The following is a 19,058-nucleotide window of genomic DNA, read 5'->3' as shown; positions in this document are numbered from 1 at the left end:
TGGAGTTGAACTAAAGAAGTAGTTTGGCTCTTTTCGTCTCTGTATTGCTCAGGTGAGGTGAGGTGACAGAGTCATCAAAGCAGATGGAATGTTCATAATTTTGATGCTGTATCTAAACACCTTTGCTGACATGCTGTTGCCAAGCTAATACCAGCATGCTCTTTCAGAGACAAGTATTTGTCATAGTACTTATAACTTTGTCTTGCTCTGGGGCTTGTTTTTAGCAGTTTGTAAAAATTTTCATATGAACCAATTATATTCAGCAGTATATGTATCTATTTTACAATCTTTCATGATTTTCTGCAAAGAATACAGAAACCATTACATTTTCAGTTCCATGAGTGAGCTAGAAGATTGAGAGTGAAGGACAGGCACACAAATAAAAGCACATGTAAAAGTTCCTTATGTACAACAATCCTAGGGTTAGGGATAAATAGAAGCAAACAGGAACATGGAGTTATCCCTCTGTGTCTCTGCTGAATTGGAATCATTGTTTCAGTTTGGTGGTAAACTGGGACAATAGAGTTGCATATTTAGCTAGGCTTTGGCACTGACTTTTTCCTATAGGGAATAAGAGACTGATTTGATTTTAAGTATGTAGTGTTGATGTCTTAAACATTAAGGATCATGTACTTTTTTTAACATTAAATGCATTAGAACCAAAATATCCTAATAGGGACATAAGCTTGGATATCAAGTACTTTGTCTCACTGAATTTTAATTAGGAATTTTCCTTAAAGATTTACCAATGAAAAAGAGCCTGATATACTATTTACATTTTTGTATAAAAATAACTAAGGAGTCTAGTAAACCAGTCATACTGTTTCAGATATCCTAACTTTTCAGACTGCTTCTTCCACAGAACATCTTCCACTGTATACCTTCTTCCACAGAACTTCAATTGAGTTCATGACATAAACTTCAGCATTACCTTCTGTTCTGATCCACATCTTAAATTCTATTCAAATGTGCTCTGGTGTTTTACTTCTTTCACTTTTGATTTAAAACGGAAAAAATATGATAATTTTAGAAGGGGAATGTATTCATCCATGAGAAAGCAAACCCTTTCCACTCTCCTGGTATGGGCTACCTACTGAATCAGTGTAGTAGGTACTACATTTCTTTTTTTAACTTCAACCCTAGAATGGAGTCACAACTTGGACAAACCTATCATCAGGATTCTCTAGCCATCATATATAGTGCCATTACATTTATTTCCCTTTATTTACAGGGAATATTTCAGTTTCACAAAAATACCAGACTGAGAGCACAAAAACCCATAACACCAGAACAAAGCCCCTCCTTTTAAGTCTGATTCTGAGGGATTAACTGTTAAAAACAAGGAGATGTAATAGCCAGGGATGTTTGCCAGTTGCTGTTATGCAGCAATCTCTTGGATGCATTGCTGTGCTGAGTACTGCACAGCATGTGTCATTCAGTAGTGTGGTACGTGACAGTGTTGGAGCTCTTTTCTTATCTTGACTGGGGTTCTTTTGGTTCCTACATCCATTTGATATTTGACTTTTGCTTAGACTGCTAATGATAAATGAAAATTGCTGTTACCAACTGTTCTGATTATAGCAATTTACCATCACCATTCTAAAAGTGAGAAAGTGACCAGTACCTGCTGCACTTCCCCAGGTGCACAGCCTTTGCCAGAGCAGAAGTGTGCTCTGCTCCCTGCACTTGTTCTGCAGTGCTGTGCGAAGGTCCCACTCTCAGGGCAGATGTGCAGCACAGCCAAGGAGAAAGATTCAGAGAATCAGAGATACCAGGTTGGAAGGGCATGGCAGGGATCATCTGGTTCAGCCTTTCCTGGTTGAACAAGATAACCCAGCACCCTCTTCAGCTAGGTCTCAAAAGTATCCAGTGTTAGGAATCTATCACTTCCCCAGGGAAATTATTCCAGCAGCTAATTGTCCTAGTTGTAAAAAAATGTTCCTTTCATGCCAGTTGTAATCTCCTCAGTAACCTGTACCCATTTACCCCTATTGCTTTGATAAAAAATAGCCCAGCAATGCACTTTTGTGTCCCAGCATGTGGAACCCACCCTTTGCAGCAACAGCAAGACAGGTTTTGGTTGTGGGCAGTAACTGTATGCTGCAGAGAGTCATTCTCTTAGTTGCTTTCTGGCTTTTAGGTGAATATCCTCTGATCCTGGAAATTTTTAGATTTAAGCTCCCAGAATTTAGGCTCTTTTTTTCCATATGCATTTACATAAGATTTTTAATTTCTTGGATTAATTTTCTTTTACTGCTAATAATGCCTCTTACTCAGCTATTAAAATCTGTTAGCTTAGTAGTCCTTTTTACCAGCAGATATAAATTTACTCTGAAACTCTAATACCATGCCTTTAAACAATGTTTGTGCCTCTTTGCAAGAATTTTGCTTTCAGCTATTTTCCTTAATAAGCCTTCTCTCCATTAAAAAACTTTTAAAGAGATGATTTGTTACTGACAAAGATGTTTTTTCTTTCTTCTTTTGGCTTTTCCATCTGCAGTGATGCTGAATATGATGCCATTTAGTTGTCATTATAGAGCTAATTTTCGTATTTAGTTTGTGAGCCATGTTTTTTTCACTGACTGGGACTAAACAATAAATATTTCTTCAAGACCTTCCCCTAATGGATCAGATTCTTCCTGTCATCAGTATCCCAGGTCCTCTAGACAGATGATGTCTTCTCTGAACCTTGTTTGCTCTATATACAATATTTAAAAACATAAAAACCCGTAAAATCCATCTCCTTTCAAATATTTGGATGGAATATTTCAAGAGAACATTCCGTCTGTGTGTTGACTGAGGTTGACTAAGATCTATCCTCATCTGAAAAGCCCTAAACACATCTAAAAATACATCTAAGCACAACATGCTTGTATCAGTTGCCGGACTATTATTAATGTCCCAAGTGATCTTTCACTAACCAGGGTTTCAGCTCCATGGACACCTGGAGCAGTGGCTGGGCCTCAGTCACTCAAGGGCAGCAGGTTCCTGCACTCTGGGCTGGGGCTGGAAAGAGCAGCTCCCTGCAGAGCCTGAGGAAGGCTCTGCTGGGGGGATAATCCCTGTGTTTGCACACCCAGGGCTCTGCCTTCCCCACAGGCTCTTGGTGCAGGAGCGTTCCTGGACACACAGACCCCTGGACTGGGGCACACGAGCGTCCTCCTCAAAGCACCGAGGGAAGGAGGAGAGGGGAGCCCCAGAAGGGAATGTATTTAAAAGAGCTCTGTAATACTTGCTTATATCAGCTAATGCTCAGTCTCGTGAAGCGCTGCTCTAAGTACTAGAAATGATATTAGACATGATGTATGCATGTATATGTGCAGGTTCAGAATAATCACCCTGGTACCTACAGGAAACCCAATTTCCCAAGACCAACCAGGAGTACTTTGTAAGTGGCAGGTGTCATAACCTTTGCACATCTGAACTATGTAAAGGTTAATTATATTCCACTCCACTGCAACTATGGTTACATTCATGGGACTTTGTGTTTAATGCTGCTTTCTAAATGATGTGTTACTGTAGAGATGAATTAATATGAATGCAGAACTAAAATTATTCACATCAATTACAGTAAGTTATTATACTTAAAAAGTAGAAATAAGAAACATATTTGTTATAAATTATTCTGAATAGAGTACTTTCTGGTTTGCAAATATTTCAACAAATGATCTTTATTTTCTGATAGTGCATGCTTTATTTTTTAAATATTTCCTTGCTTGTCTCAACAGCTAGTTTTTAGCATATGGATTGTGATCAGTAAACTTTGACTGTTTCTTACAGTCCAAACAGGTCCATGTCCTTCTTATGCCGGGACACCAGAGCTGGATGCAGCATTGCAAGTAGGGTTTCAGCAGAGCATAGGGGCAGAATCCACTCCCTCACCTGCAGTTCTCTGCTCTGAATGCAGCCCAGGACATGTTTGCCTCTCTGGGCTCTAGGTCATATTGAGCTTCTGGTCAACCAACACCCCCAAGTCCTTCTCCTCAAGGCTGTCCTTAATCCATTCTCTTTCCAGCATGTATTTGTGCTTTTTGTTTATGCTGTCTTTTATTGTAGCAACTGTCTCAAAAACCTCCCTGTTTGAGCATGTATTTTAGTGGTGCAGTGTGGAAAATCATGAAGGCAAAGGAGCAGCTACCTGTGGAGATAATGACCATGATAAAAAGGAACAGTACTTAGAGCAAAGACAGGTGCTATTGTTAGGTGTACGCGTGGCTCTGCCTTCCAGAATCTCTGTATGTGCTTTTCCCTAAGGAAAGGCTGTCTTTTGTCTTAGTCTCTGCATTGATAATTACCAGTCATCCAGTTATGTGATGTGAATATCAGAGCTCACTCCTGAGATCATGCTGCTACTACACGTTCACTTGGACAGTTAAATTACCACCGACTGGGTCATGACTACTGTAAGTTTTTGTGTATTAGGGAGAATAAATACACAGGCATGGAATGAGCAGAACTGGCTGGCAGCAGTGAGAGGCCTTGGAGCATCTGTACAGGGAGCAGCTGTTTGTGGCTTTGTTCATTTACAGTTCTGCTACTAAAATTCCCCCCTCTCTTTCTGTTGCTGATTGGAAAGAGTTATTGTTGCTAAGGTCATTACAGAATCATTGTGAGTGAGAATGGGAGCCAGGTCCAAGCCATCTAATTGTGTGTTAGTGCTGAAGAGATGAGCCCTGAGGCCCTGCTGAATCTGTACTTGGTTACCAAACAGCTGCTGGTATTCCCACTAGCTCCATGTGAAACCCTGCACAGGCCATGGAGCTTAGAGGAGTGATAGCTCTCAGGATGCAGGGTGCACCCTGGTACTTCTGCTGCAGTATTTCTGTTACTGACACTGCAGTGGGATCTGAACTGAAACCTAAACTAAAACAGGAAATCAGACTTAAAAAGAACAGACTTATTTCATAGCTTAGGGGCCAGCTTAAACTCAGAACTTTCCCTTATTCTGTGGTTGAATTTGTTAGATTTCTTGAAGGGTTGTGGTGACTGCTCCACTGCAAGCCATGCTTCCAAACTTTATGGAGTTTGCCCCTCAGCTTTCTTCACAGGCTTGTGTACTCCTCATGAACTCCTCATGAACACCGAATTTGTTAGAAAAAGCAATGTTCCCTTGTCAGAAAGTTACAATGTCAACAAATATTAAATCTTTCAAGTGTTGCTTTTCAAAGGCACGCCAGAGAGAATGAGGAGTGTTTAACAAAACCAAACAAGTTGTCAAACTGATATGAATCTTGAGAATTACACTTCCTGCCTTGAAATGGTGCATAGACTCTGCCAGGTGTTCTCTGCCCTGGTTTTGTTACCTACTCCGTCTAATTATGAAGGAATCTGAACTCAGTGGTAACACCACAGCATGAGACTCGGAGTCATCGTTCATCCTGTAACACTGAGGGAACAACTTTGACGTCAGCTTGCTTAGTCCTACATCCCGGATTCAGGAATATGTTCTCTCAGGATACCTTATGGCAAAAGAGTGTGCAGTTTGCCATTGTGCTGCAAAAACACATTCCTACTGATCTTCCAGCAGCATTATAAATTATGCAATCACTATGATGCAGTATCATCATCTGCCATGTCCTGTGTGGGATGCAGCTTGGATGCAATGAAACATTGCAGGTTTGCAATGGAGTAAGCAAGTGTAGACCCATAATGTGTTTAATTAGGTCATCTAAATCCCCAGTTCCCCTAAGTTTTCATAAATGAATTCACATCCTTTCTATAGTATATCAAAATTCATTCCTTTTGTTTTGATTACACCTCTCTTAGTCTAGGAGCAATGAAATAGATTTTTGCAGATATGAAAAAAGGCTTGAATGCAGTGAGTTTCTTTTGATTCAGAAAAATGTTAAACTGTCAAATCTCCAAAGGATCAAATTCTGATCTCAGCTGCTGTGGATTGCAACTTGTGCACCACCATTGGCTCCCCTGGATTTACTCCTGCCTTTCTCTGGTGTGCATGAGAACAGCTAGAGCATTTCTGTGTTCAGTGTGACTCTGTTGGGGTGGTTTGTGCAGTTTAAAATGGCTGATAGCTCCTGGCTCGCCATTCATTTTCTGTATCAGGCAATTCAGGATTCTGTGGCATTCTAGTCACGACATGTAACAGAACCCCAAAGACAGATTATGCAGTCACACCGATGAAAATTGATTACTAAGCACTCAATGAGTCATCTGCCTCAGGAAGTAACTACTTCAATCTATTATTGTCGATGTCCTGATGGGTCAACCAGGACGTGAAAAGGAATTTGCATTAAATTGATTTGAGTGTTTTTTCTAGAAATAACATCACTCAATCAAAGGAAACATTCAGACAGAGCTAGGAAGGCCTGACTGAATTTGATTTGGGAAGGCAAAGCAGAAAGGGATGAGCAGGCTGATTCAGATAAAAATATAAATGGGATTTAGAACACCATAAATCTGCCATTTCAGAATGAAGAGTTGGAACAATTCTTAACAATTTCTGCAATGCAGATTGTGCTGCACATTTTGGAAATCCTTTATTTGCTTATTGATCTGTGTGTGTACATATCTATATACACAGATCACCCAGTTATGTGAACAGTGTGTTTATGCAAATAGTGTGCTTAAATTTGCATTCACCATAACCAGTTGCCAGCAGGTAACAGAACAACATAGCCAGCTTCCAGTTCTCCCAGGTGACTTTGCTGTACTGAGCTCATCTGAAAACTGGAGAGTGGAATGTTTCTCTTCAAATATTTTTTCCTTCTCAGAGCTGAAGACCTTCCGAGTGAGCAGCACACCGCTCAATAGAATTCAATGAGAGATGAATCATAGTGAAATGTCACTTCCTTCTCATCAGTCTTAGTCTTAAAGTGATTCATCCTCTCTCCCTCATGCTTGTAATATGGGGTGGGTGTGCTGGCACCTGAAATTGGAGTGAGTTTCTGCTATCATGTTATTCCCAATAGCTTTGTATCTTCTTCCAAGATTACTACTCATCATTTGAGGGTCCAATTAAAACTTCACACTTTAGAGAACTTGCTCCTTACTGGATACATGATTTGTGAATTCTTCTCTTATTGATTTTTATACAGTCAGTCTTTATATCAATTCCAATAAGTTCTATCTGAATAATGATTTTGTGATTTGGCCTAAGAAATTACAGGAAGATCTTTTAATAAAATTAATATTGACTTGATTTGTTTCAGCTTTTGGCTTTCCACTCTGAGACATTTATAAGACTGTGATAGCTGAGGACATATATAATTATTATTGTTTCAGAGAGCCAGGACTCTTGGAAGTGTCTCAGTCTGGAACCCCCAAAACTGTGGGATTCACAATCACTGCCATAGTTGAAACTGCATTTAATAAATGAGGCTTAACCCTGAAGCAAGAAGGAAAAGGACAGGGAAGGATGTTGGAAAGGCATATGCTAATCCACTATTGAAACTGCACAAGAACCAGCTCAGTGGGCTGGATACAGGATGAGCAAAATCTCTGAGAGAATAGAGGAAGGACCACAATCACACTTTCCTCTGAATAATCTAGAAATGTTATCTCCTTCTTTAGTGGATTTATGCTTATCCTTCTCTGTCAAACAGATCCAAAAAAAGCAGAGAAACTACCCCATAAGAGAGGGGATTAGAGAGCTGCCCACTATTTCAATTCACTATTATTTGCACAAAAGACCAAATTATATCATATTTCTCAATACAAACCTGAAGAGCTTTTGAAAAGGATTTTACCCTCTGTATATGTTACATAACTAAATTGCAAGGTATTCCTGTCTGAGTTATGATGTACATATATTGAATATACAGAAATATGCACTTTATTGAACAAAACCCATATTACTTTAGCAGTCAGGAGCCTAGGAGGTAGTAAAAAGTGATCGTGCTGTTTCCAGATAAACACTTCTGCAGTAATATTCACATTTTTCTGACAAAACCAAAACATACCAATTGATGCCTTGATGGCATATATTGTTATTCAGTAAGGAAGAAAAAAGAAAGTGTAAATTTAAATGTGTTTCTTCTGTTCTTGCTTTATTTCACTCATCATTTGTTCTGGTAATAGAATAAATATTCTCTCCCCCTTTCTGACTGCAGGTGCTTATGTTTCTCCTTCAGGCAGTTAGTTGGTTGATATTGATGAAGATGCACCAGTAATAGAATCTTTATATTTTCTTCTAATTTACACATCTGTGAGATTAAGATTTAGTTCCAGGCATGTGCATGGAGAATTGGAGTAATATGTTTTGACAACACTGAACATATCCAACAGTAATTAATATTTGGGGATAAATGGAAACTCAATGTCAAGCTGCTCAGAATGTACGGTGGGCCAGAGATTACTGGGTAGTTCTGCAAAGATCAACATTGCTGCTATTAACTGCCATAGCTGCACGACTTTGACTTCATTTCCCCTAAACTATGACATGTTACATGAGCTGAAGTTCCTCTCTCTAATGGTGTAGCCAAATAGCTCATTCTGTAGTGTCCATTAGTTATAAATAGTAGTCATTCAAGGAAGATCCTAGAGAAAGCCTTGTAATTCCATTTTGTGCTAAGCATTTTACCAGTCTGTAACTGGAGACAGTGTCTGTCTGGCATTGTCTTACAAATGTTAAAAACAGCCTGTGAGCCTAAGAGCCCAATCACTGAATGGAGTTAACAGGATAATAATCACTTCTGAAACCTCCACCTGCATGGAGTAAATTTGGGGAAACAGGAAAATAAATAATAATGGTTCTTTCCTGCACTGGTGAGCTCAAAAGTGCATCTGCATTAATGTTTCAGTTTGGCTCAGAAGAAGAATCTCCTGAGTGTCCCTGTTTATCATGCTTAGGTTTGCCTTGGAGGATGGCCTTGGAGTGAACTCTGATTTCATTCCAATGAAACTGGACTGAAAAAGTGAAATGTACCTAGAAATGTACCTTATTCACTCCAAATGCTGATGAGCATTAAATCCATGGGACCAGCATAATCTAGCCAAAGTAAATCTCTGAAGCCTGTAGTGCGGAGTTGAATCCTCGGAGCTGTTCCACTCCACAGGAGCACTTCTGCTGGCCTGCAGTACCTGCTCATTGAGGGATCTCATGGGCCTGCACAGACACTTGTGTCCCAGTTCAGCAAAAGAATTGAGTACACGTCTACTGTTAAGATTTTTTTTTGATGTATGGTGGTTGATGGTTTAGGTTCCTGACAAGAATTAGAACGTACAAGAGGCAAAATGAAAAATGCTTAAATTTTACCAGAGAATGATAAGGGATCAAGATAGACAGTAATCTAAGACTGAGCACAAGCTCCAAGATGGAACATAGGCATTGATCTGTTCCTATAAATAACATGGATGAGAGGCCTGAAGTACCTTGAACATAACAGTAAAACTTTTAAATTATATCCCTGATCTTAAAAAAGAAAAGAAAAAAAGAAACACAAAAAATGACACGAAGAAAAATGTCGATGAATCTTCTTAATCCAAGAGGTAATATGATCAAAATGAATTTCAGGACAGCTAAGTCAGGCCAGAACATTACAAACAGCTTGAGTCTGACAGACTGAAATGCAAGTAGGTCAAGCAGGAGGACAGAGGTACAGGGAAGGGAGAGTCCTCTCTGAGATTTGAACTTGGAATTTTTATTTTCCTGTATTTCCTGAGTTTAAAAAGCTGATAATCAAGATAAAGTTTGGTTTGTGGGAGAATTTACAGCTAGTCAAATACCTCTGTAAAAGCATTGTCTTGCCACCTTTACACAAGAGTTCTGATACACCACAGGATCCTGTAAGTACTATGCTCTGCCCTCCTCAGCCAGAGATGGAAAAGGAGATAACTTCCCAAATTCAAGGAGGTTCACTTCTGCCACTGCAGTCTGTGTGAGAAGCCAACTGCCTTCAGTGCACGTGCCTCAGATCAGTCAGCATCTGAAAAGTCTGCTCTTGAGTAAAGCCAGAGTTCGGGGACAGCACGAAGACAGCCAGAACCGCTCTTTCCCACAAACAGTATTTTTTTAAAAAATCAGACTCTTGTAACTCATTTACTCTGAAATTCCTTTAAGATTCTGTCCAGCTTGTGCTTGTGGGAGCATAACCTCAATCACACCCCTCTGCCTGCACACTGTTATTGTGGCTGGCACATCCCTTAATGAAGAGAGCATGAAACTTGCACAATAACAAATCTATCACGTAAGAATTGATACTTCAAAATTATGCTCACTTGTATTTAAAATAATAAAGTTGCCCGTGGATAAGTGAAGATTGATAGCTGAAGATTGGCTGATAAATAACAAGAATTAATAATTTTATTATGATTATTTTTAAAAGAAGTAAGTGGTTGAGAAAGTGTCTGGCTCCAAGAAGGCAATTCTTCATTAAAAAATGGGCTACAAGGGTTTTTATGGCATATTCTTTGTGGAAAATTTAATTTCCCAGTTATCCAAACTGAAAACACAACTGAACCCAGCCAGAATAATCTCATGCACCATCTCTGCAGATCCTGTCCCAGTGAAGAGTCATAATTCTATTAGCAGATCTATTAGCATCAGAGTCAAAGAAATTGAAAAAAAGAAACTTGATCAATATCTAAAGTGTTAGGACTCAATGTATACAAATTGTTGAAGTTAGTTTTGTTGTGAAGAGTTTGAAAATGTTTGAACAGTATATTACTCAAAAAAAAAAAGAATTTATTGTTCCCTGACATAAGCAATGTAATTAGAAGAGCATAACCATGACTTTATAATGGCTAGAGTATGAGCTGGGATAGGAATGCTGATGAATTTTAAATTATGTAATTTGAAGCGAGCAAGCAGGAGTATGACTTTACATGATTCCTGAAATAAAACATTATTTAGATTGTGTCATTAAGTGTGCACAGGTTCTGTCCAGTCAAGTTAATAAAACCATCAGCTACCTGATGTCAGTAAGTGCATTGCATTTGTAATCAGAAATAAAAGAAAGCAGACAGGAGATATAAAATAGGATTATACAAACTATCCTAAATTTACTTGTCCTCTGGCCCCTATAAGAGTATGGTCAACCTTCATGTAGCCCCATATACAGTCCAGGACCTACTGGACCTCCTGGAAACTGCCACCAGGGGCAGGGGAGCAGAACAGGGCTGGCAGATCCTTAAGGAGATTTTCCAGAGTGCCAGAGCCCTCGATGCACAGGGGTAAGGAATTGGGCAGGAGGGCAAGTGGCCAGCATGGCTGGGCTGAGACCTGCTGGGCAAAAGGAAGGGTGAGGAGGAGGTGCACAGGCAGTGGGAGCGAGGACACGGATCCTGGGAGGAGCATAGGATGGACATGAGCTTCCAGGGGAAGTAAAGAGTAACAGGAAGGGCTTCTACAGCTGGGTTGGACAGAAAGGGAAAGTCAAGGAAAGCATGTGCCCCAACCCCTGCTCCATGGGCAACACTGGCAAACAGCAATGGAGGAAGTGAAGTCTGAGCTACAACTTCTGTGCCTGCACCGACTGCCTCTCCCTGAGCTTCCCTGAGGGTGGACGGACCACAGGGCAGGGACGGGAGGAGTCCCTCCTGCTGCCTGTGAAGATCAGGTTCACGACCTCCTGAGGAACCTGAGCATACAGAAATCTGTGGGGAGAAACACCTCAAAGTTCTGTGGGAATGAACTAATGGAGTTTCCAAGCCACTCTGCATGATATTTGAAAAATCATGGCAGTCAGGTGAAGTCTCTGGTGACTGGAAAAAAGGGAAACATTGCACCTCTTTGAAATGGGCAGAAAGAGCTACTGAACTCTGTGCCTGGGAAGATCATGGAACAGATCTTTCCAGAAGCTGTGCTAAGGCATAGATCCCTATTCTTGGCAGGAGGATTTAGAAGCCTAAGAAATAATACAATTTAAATACAAACAAAACAAATGCCTCAGACCAAATGCTCATTACTATTTATTTTTCATTAAGACACTATCAGCTCAAGAACTAATGCAAATTATTATGAAATTGTTCATATATTACCTCAGTTCCAAATAGCTAAAGTTTTTCCTATCAATTTATATAATGCCTTTTAACAGATTAAAGTTTTCTGAGATTTTTTGCTCCTATGGACCAAGTAACTGTCATATTGTGCTTTTGGGTTGTTTTTTTTTTTTTTCCCCACTCTCACCTTAATGCTAACTTATCAGGTTCAATATTGTCTTATATGTTCCATTTTCTGTTTCAGCAGCTCACAATTTTATATATTTTTTCAGGGGGGAATTCTGAAGTTCTAGGCAAGCTATTTTTTGCAGTTTTGTTCCCTAAAGTATGAGGAGCTTTATCCAATACCTCATTGTTATCTTACAGAATTATATTTTTTTTAACGACTGACCTGCGGCTGATAACGGGTAACAATTGCCAAGTTACATGAAAGTAGACAGTTTAATCTATTGGGGAGACCATTCCAAATTCAACAGGTCCCAGTAATTTGCTGTTTGTTGTTTCACAGAAAAACTATGAAAAATATCTTGCTACTAAATAATAGGTCTTCAAGGTCACTTTGTACTTCAGCAAGGAGTATAAAAAAATGATAAATTTTAGGTCTTATTAGAAGCAATACAGCAGTGCTTGGTACTGTCTTGATTTTAGAAGATGCATTTCCTATTAAAATCTAGAATATATGGCTCCAGTAAACATATGGAAGTAGTTAATTTACTCTCTTCATACAGAAAGAAATCTGTGAATGTCTCTAATGGATTCACTGCATTGTTTTAGAACAATCCCACAACTTTTTGGGAATACAGCTATTCTAGTAAATATTCTAGTAAGTAAACATTTACAGTAAATAAACATCTAGTATATTCCAATATATTGCTGTATTATTATAGTAAATAAACAACACAGGAATAATGGCCTTAATAGCTCCACGATAATGGAAGTAAAGGGAATACTCATTTAACCTTTCATAAAAATTTTCTTAAATTGTATATAAACCTTTCTTATATTAAGTTTTCCCTAAAAATAGGGGTTTTTTGCACTAAGTGTCCTCTGAAATGTCTGCTTTTTACAGCTCCCTTCAGCAATATTCTGTTCTGGCAATCATAGTCTGAAAATAATGCTTTGCTAACAGAGTTACTGAGGCAAGGAGCAGAAAGTGACCAGAGGGCATGACCAAGCCAAACTGCCCAAATGGCAAATCCATTCAGTCATTTTTAAATTAAATTATTAGAATCTTCCTTTGATTGTCTATAAAAAGAAAAAGTGGCACAAAGTTCCTTAACTGAAACGTTTCTGTGGAATATTCATTCCACTGCAGTTATAAATAGATTGCCCTGTGGGTTTCAGAGGATGCAGATGTCAGAAAGAAGAAGAGACCTGCAAGAGCTCTGAAATATAGGAAGAAATGAGATGTTTGTAACACTCTTGAGATTCATGGATACAAAAAAGAAGACACATATAGGTTAAAAAAAAAAAGGGGAGATGAAGCCAAACATTTTTAACATTTTAATATATGCATCTGCTTGAAATACTAAATTTTCCTTAATGTGAAATGGGCATTTTTCTGTGGTCTTACAATTTAAGGCTTTCTTATATAGTGCCTGTCTGCCTTGCAATATCTTCATGAGAAAAGCTCAAAGGAACGAGGCAAAACACAATATTGTCAAGGGAAGGGCAAAGTGGAGGAGTGGTGGTGATACTGTCACCACCCCCCGAATACTGGAAGAGATGAAAGCAGAGGTAAAGTCCCTGTCCTATACAGTTATCTTAAACATATCAGTAAAAATGGTTTACCTGCTATTTATGAGCTTGCAGGGCTACTTCTTGCAATGATTAATGGGAAGCAGCTGATTCCCTTTCCCTTCCAACCACTCATTAAGCATCTGAGGCAGATGAGAGTAAGTTTCTGCAAAGACATGGCTGTTAATAACCTCACAGCTTTCATCCCTTCAGGCTTAAAAATATTGTCTGCAACATTAAGAGGTAATCTTAAAATTTAAGTACAGGTATATGAGGTTTTGTTTTTACAAGCAAACCCTCTGGCTGTACACCCAGCTTCCTTCCTCTGGATGTGCAGGTTCAGAATTTTCAGAATTTTGTTCTGACTGTGTGGAGTTACTCATGTTTTACTTTTGAACAGGAACACTTGCAGTGTTCTCTAGGTAGTTAATGAAAAGTCATTAATACATATGGATATCAAGAGTTCAGGAGCTTGTTGTCAACTTGTGTGTGGGGGTAACTGATATTAAGAATAAAACATGGATATTATTTTCTCCTGTGATGTTGCTCTTAAAGAAATTATTTTGCTGTTTACTGGACAGATCTGAATTTGCCCAAATTTTGAAGGGTTTGGTTTGTGCTGGCAAAATATCAGGGTGAAGTTAGTTTTGATGGGTAAAATAAAATCCTTTGAAGGTTTTACTTCTGCTAAATGATCTTGTATTAATAAGGTGCTATGGCAGGTAATGCAACTTAATTATTTAAGCTGGGAAGCAAATTGTTCTTTCCTGGCTGGTTTCTTAAATATGCTTTCATCTCCTTCATGCTTCAGGTCAGGTAGTTTATATCTATATAGAATTCAGAGGGATGCTTTCCATTCTGCTGAAAAAGGTGCTTTGTGGCAGTCAGAAGAGGCAGTGGGAAATGGAAATGTACCAGTGTAGTTAATCTGTCTCAGCAGATTTGTTCAGGTAACATATGAGATTGTCAAATCCCTTGTCATCCTTTGGGCTAAAACACTTAATAGTTGAGTCTAGACCTATTAAGGTGATGGGGGAACTTTGGATTTCACAGTGTGGTGGTATGAATCCTGAGGGGAGGGAATATTTCCAGAGATGCCCAGGGGTTATGTGGAACAAAGGCAATGAATAAAGATATCAATATGTTGTTATTGAGCCGAAGTCCCTTAGCTTTTGTGTTCACTGAAACTTCACAGGAAAATCTCTTTCAGAGAAGCTCATGTTAATGTTGTGTCCCTTGATAAAGGCAGGGCATCTCCATAACCTGCAGCCTGGTGAGGCTGGGAGAGAGAAGTGTGCAGCAATGCTTTGCTCCCCTCTTGGTGGCTGTGCAGGCAATGGGTTTTTATCCAGCTTTGTGAGAGTGCATTGGTCACCTCTAGCTACAAGGCAATTTTGATAAATCAAAATTCAAAGAGAAACACTGTAAATCAGTTGATTTTACTGTTTGTGGTATGGCTCTGATGAAACAAGAATGATTCACACTTCATCTGCACCCTTGCATTTTAATATAGCATTTTATTGTAGATCTTGCTGATGGGTTTTCAGTAGCCAGTTGAAACTGACAGAGAATATTTTTAACTCTAGTGTGAGTGAAAAGGAAGAAATAGATGAGGACAAAAATTTATAAGTGGATGAGTTATCACATGTTCCTGAGGTTTTCTCTTCTCTGTTAGCAGTAACAAATATTTTATCAAGAGATATAATGCCTCTTTAGCATTAAGTCCTGTCAAAAACTTCTTAGTTTAATTTCTCTGTGGAATAAGACTAAAGATTATATGCAGTGGCAGTGTTAATGCATATGCCACAGGTAAAAATAGACTCTAGGTTATGCTGGTTAAGCACAGAGTGAAGTGGGAAAATTGTTATTCTCCTTCATTTATTTATTGAATATTTATTGATTGAAAATCAGTTATTTACTTGCTGAATATTCCTGGCAAACCTTTAAAAATCTATGGCTTCAAGGTTGCTGTTGCATTACTTTAAAAATAAACTCTTTTTTTTTTTTTAAATAGAAGAGAGATGCTCTTATTCATGTTTTCATGTCTAGAAGGTCTTTGAAACACATTGAGAAATTAACTAAGTACAGTGTGATTTAAGTCCTCTGCTGTGGTATTCCTTCTGCAACAAAAGCTTGAACAAATGAAATGTTAGAAAAGCGTTGTTGAAAAAAGAATGCTGGAGCTATCTCTGTACCCTGGAATTCACAGAATATGATATATTTATTCTGATTATTTGACAATCTCTGTGAAAGAGGATAGTGGCATCTTTCATAGCTCTATATTTTTGTCTTTACTTTTAATTTACTCTTGTTATTCCAGAGCCTTTCAATATCCTTATTTTCTTGTGGGTTATGAGATAACCCTGGACTAGGGTGGGATTCATGTGGCCAAAAGTAGCTGTCCAGATTCCATTCATAGTCAATAGGGTCATTAGGGGCAGGAGTTTGCCTCACCTGGGAGAGGACATGCAAAATATGGGAGGTGAATTGATCCTTTAAAAAGTGCAGATAAGTCCACGCTGAGCTGAGAAGAGCCCCTCTCTGATTAGCTGAGATGTCCCTGCCTGCCCAGCTCATGTCTAATGCTAAGGGAAACAAATCTTCACCCTGCTCAAGTGATAGCTCTGTTATCTTACTCTGGCAAGCTCTCTGAAAATGAACATCAGCCTAGTGTGGGTGGCCAGAAAAGGCTTTCTAGGGTGCATTGAAGGACAAGGATTTATTTCTGCCCTTTTCCTAGAATATGATTTTCACTCCATCTTCTGGCTGGTGATTGCTACACCTGGAAAAGGTTAATCCATATAGTTTAAGGTTATGTTGACTTTAAGAGTTTATTTTCAAACTTTGCAAAGAAATGAGAAATATGGTGCTATATTCCTTTAGCAATGCATTCTTGTTATCAAAAAGGATGAGGTACTCTTCTATTCCATTTTGTATTCTGTCTTGCATAGATCCACAATTCTAACCCTCTCCATGAAAAATCAGATCTCTTAGGAAAAGTGATTATTTAATTTGTGCTTTTCTTTCATTGTGCTGCCATCCCCTTTAAAATGCTGAAGATTTTAAATGGCATAAATTACTTAACTGGTATTGTAGAAGAAGAATAGGAAAAATATCAAGTTGCAGTGGGATTTGGAGTTTTTCTTTCTAAAGAACTGATTATAGATAATCCAAAAGTATGGTTGAACAGTCTTCATTAGAGTCTCTTAGCAATCTGAACTTAGGCAACAGACTTAAATTGTTTTCATCAGTTTAGGACTGTTAGTTGTTTTTAGCTCTTTTCTTTTGGCATCCATCTGTCAGTAACATTCTCCTTCTGGCTAGCCACAGCAAAGCACCATTATAATTTCATTATATGCTAGGACAGGGGGGAAAATAGAGTCTGTGGTACATATTTTTAAGATATCCTTCAAATCCTTGGTCCTTCTGATAGCCCTTATGTCAAATGTCAAACATATTTGTGTCTTGGGTACTGCAATGCAAGGATTATGGAATTGAAGGGGAGGAATTGAAGTTTTAACATATAATGATACCATAAATAAACATTCATTGATTGTTCAGGAAGAAAGATGAAGTTTTATCATGTATATCAAAGAGGACGTATTAGAAAATGAGGCAAGGAAATGAACTATTGGGAAAATGGAAATGCTGGTTGTTTATGGATATTTAGAACACCCTGCTCTGATGAGCAGAATGTAGCAAGAGATAGATACAGAGACTTCCGTTAGGTGTCTTATAGTTCTAATGATCAAAAGAAGAGTAGCCAAAGGTGCTGGCAATGCTGTTGTGCAGCCATGTGGCTCATGAGCTCCCCACCTACCTGCTGGAAAGGATTGCAGATTGCCCAGTATCTGCTTGAAACACTTTGCAGTCAGTTTTCAGAATTTCAGGAATAAAGAGTTAAAGGGAGGCTCGCGGATTGCATTTTGGTGGTTAAAGGTGAGCAGGTGAAATTGCAAAAGTAAAAGGTGGGGTTCATGAGAAAGTTTCTGAAATATTGACATTTCTGATACAGAAAAGGTGGGGAGAGATAAGAACAAAATTAAAATACTGGATTTAATAAAGGAATACTTAATAGCCTTGGGTTACTGCTATGGATACTGTGTGAGAATGAGAGAAAAGTCTTTCAAGAACTGGCAGTTCCCAAGAGACTTTCTAGCAAGGCCACAGACACGGACTGTCCTCATGAGAAGGTCAACCAAATCGTGAACTCTTCAATGATTTAAGCCACAAGGAGGAATTGCATAGAAAGTGGAAAGTAGGTCAAATGGCTAAGAATGACTGTCAAAGGGTACAAAAACTAAGTAAGGAAAATATGAGAAAAGTTAAGAAGAACTTATGACCCAGGAGCATAAAGTAGTAGAAGAAAACACTCTGCATGTGAATAGCAAGGAATCAGTTATTTTTGTCTGGGCAGGGAAGGTGGCAGGAACTGCCCAGAAGGTTGAAATCTACTTTTTACCTTAATTTTCAGCAAAATGTGTTTTAAACAGGTGATCAAAGCTAATATAAAACAATTCATTATTCTGACCTGATTTGCATGGATTTTGTCTAGTGGCTATTTTAAAGATCCTTTAGTTGGCAGACATTTTCTCTAGGGCATTTAGAGCACTGACTAGAAAATCTTGGAGCCGCTTGTGTGTGGAAACTTGGAGAGAGTGACTGAGGTGCCAGCAGCTACATGTAAAGTTCTGGAGCAGCTTTATGGAAAACAGAATGAAGGATCGTTTTCACATTATTGATGAGGATCTGCTTGGCTGCAGATTTGGATGCTTATTCCACCGGCAGAAATGAGTGGTTTTACTCCACTTCCCCCTGCTCCATCCTTTCTGTGCTGGGCAGGATGATACACAGCAATGATCTTTGGAGAAACTTCTTGTGATGTACCCTGTCTTAAAAGCTCGTGTAGTTACAGATCTACATCAGCCACAACGGGGCATGTTCAGAGCGTTTGGTATTTCTGGTGTTGGTTACCTACTGTCACAAGTTGTTCTTCCTAACACCTCCTGTCACAGCCTTTAAAGTCACTGACAAAAATATTCCATTTTTAGATTAAATTGTGCTTTTAAGGAGAGCATGTGGAGGCAAGAAGAATAAGCATGTAGGGGAAATGATGAATTTTAGCCTAATCATGAAAATAGGGAGAACTGGAGGTATTCAGATCTTACAGCACTGTGGGACTCCCCTGTCTCTAAATGTTTATTGGATTTTTTGCAAGGAAGCTTTTAGCAGGTGAATGCTGCCAATTTACATCAGCAGGCAGGCCATCCTTTTGTTCATGTGAATGCAAAGGTTGTTGTATGGATATAGGTGTTGATGTCTGAAGGCTTCTATTCCTTTCAAAAATAAAACCCAGACTCATCCCCAAAACTGTCACATTTCATGTATGTTTGGTTCTTTAGGATATTTTCATTATAAAATTC

At 38.8% G+C, this 19,058-nt stretch overlaps 1 long non-coding RNA gene across 1 annotated transcript in view; it reads left to right on the top strand.

The window, feature by feature from the left end:
- LOC137481939 (uncharacterized) overlaps positions 1-18,832 on the top strand; it is a 123,547-nt gene extending 104,715 nt beyond the window's left edge. The window contains exon 4 of the long non-coding RNA XR_011003786.1: positions 18,687-18,832. This is a non-coding gene — a long non-coding RNA (uncharacterized lncRNA). The remainder of the gene's footprint in view (positions 1-18,686) is intronic.
- The last annotated feature ends 226 nt before the right edge of the window (positions 18,833-19,058 follow it).

The sequence above is a fragment of the Anomalospiza imberbis genome, chromosome 13 (assembly GCF_031753505.1).
Source record: "Anomalospiza imberbis isolate Cuckoo-Finch-1a 21T00152 chromosome 13, ASM3175350v1, whole genome shotgun sequence".
Classification (NCBI taxonomy): domain Eukaryota; kingdom Metazoa; phylum Chordata; class Aves; order Passeriformes; family Viduidae; genus Anomalospiza; species Anomalospiza imberbis.
The sequence above is the reverse complement of the archived record's forward strand: the minus strand, read 5'-3'. Positions and strand labels throughout refer to the sequence as shown.